This window comes from Pteropus medius, unplaced genomic scaffold (genome assembly GCF_902729225.1).
Source record: "Pteropus medius unplaced genomic scaffold, Ma_sr-lr_union100, whole genome shotgun sequence".
In the NCBI taxonomy this organism is placed as follows: domain Eukaryota; kingdom Metazoa; phylum Chordata; class Mammalia; order Chiroptera; family Pteropodidae; genus Pteropus; species Pteropus medius.
The window spans coordinates 19632902-19633789 of record NW_024349800.1 but is presented as its reverse complement, the minus strand read 5'-3'; the positions used below and the strand labels follow the sequence as shown (position 1 = coordinate 19633789).

The 888-nt window shown below is 31.9% G+C and overlaps 1 pseudogene; it reads left to right on the top strand.

Annotated features, from left to right (window-relative positions):
- The first annotated feature begins 364 nt into the window (after positions 1 to 364).
- Positions 365 to 483, top strand: LOC120622345 (uncharacterized; annotated as a pseudogene).
- The last annotated feature ends 405 nt before the right edge of the window (positions 484 to 888 follow it).

Below are 888 nucleotides of genomic sequence, written 5' to 3'. Positions count from 1 at the left end.
AATTCTTAAATATAGTAATCATTGTTAAAGGTTCTATCATGTATCCAATAATCCAAGTCTCTAACATTGGAGTTAATAAAACTTCGTATTTCCTCAACGACTCTTTATCATGACAACTACTCCCAACCTTTTATAAAAGGTTTTGTTTTATCCATTTTATAACCTAAATATCACTTGACCCTTTTTTTTTATATACTTTTACATTCCAACTTCTTATATACCTTCCTTCTCTAATCCAAACCTGCATTATTTATTACTGAGAATATTAAAATTATCTATTATTTTTCCTGAGATGAGTTTTACTTCTTTAAAATTCTTGTCTTTCACATTTCAGATAGCATGAGAAAATAAAAATGTAAATGAGGTCTATGGCAATGCCACTTTGAACAAGCCTGATCCCATCTGATCTCGGAAGCTAAGCAGGATCAGGCCTGGTTAGTACTTGGATGGGAGACCACCTCGGAAGACCAGGTGCTATAGGCGTAAAAAATAAAAACTAAGGGATTGTAAGCTGACAAGGTCCTTGCAATCTGTGAAGTCAACCAAGGATTGCCTCACCTAAAAAAAAAAAAAAAAAAATGCAAATGATATAATACTATTGGTTGGTTAAATCTCTTATATGTCTTTCCATATCCCATTAAAAAAGTACATCCCTACTTGCAATGGCACATGAGAACTTCAAAAACATCCTTCATCTTTAAACCTTTATCATTTGATTAATTCCTTCATCATTTTCAACCCCATGACACTAAATTGCTAATGGTGTTGTGTAAATATTTTCTGTTACGATCCATGTCCTAGTTCACTCTAGATTTTTGTCTTACCTATCTCTTTCTGTATTAATCAATTTTATTGATGCTACAATATTCATCTCAAAAATAAACTTGA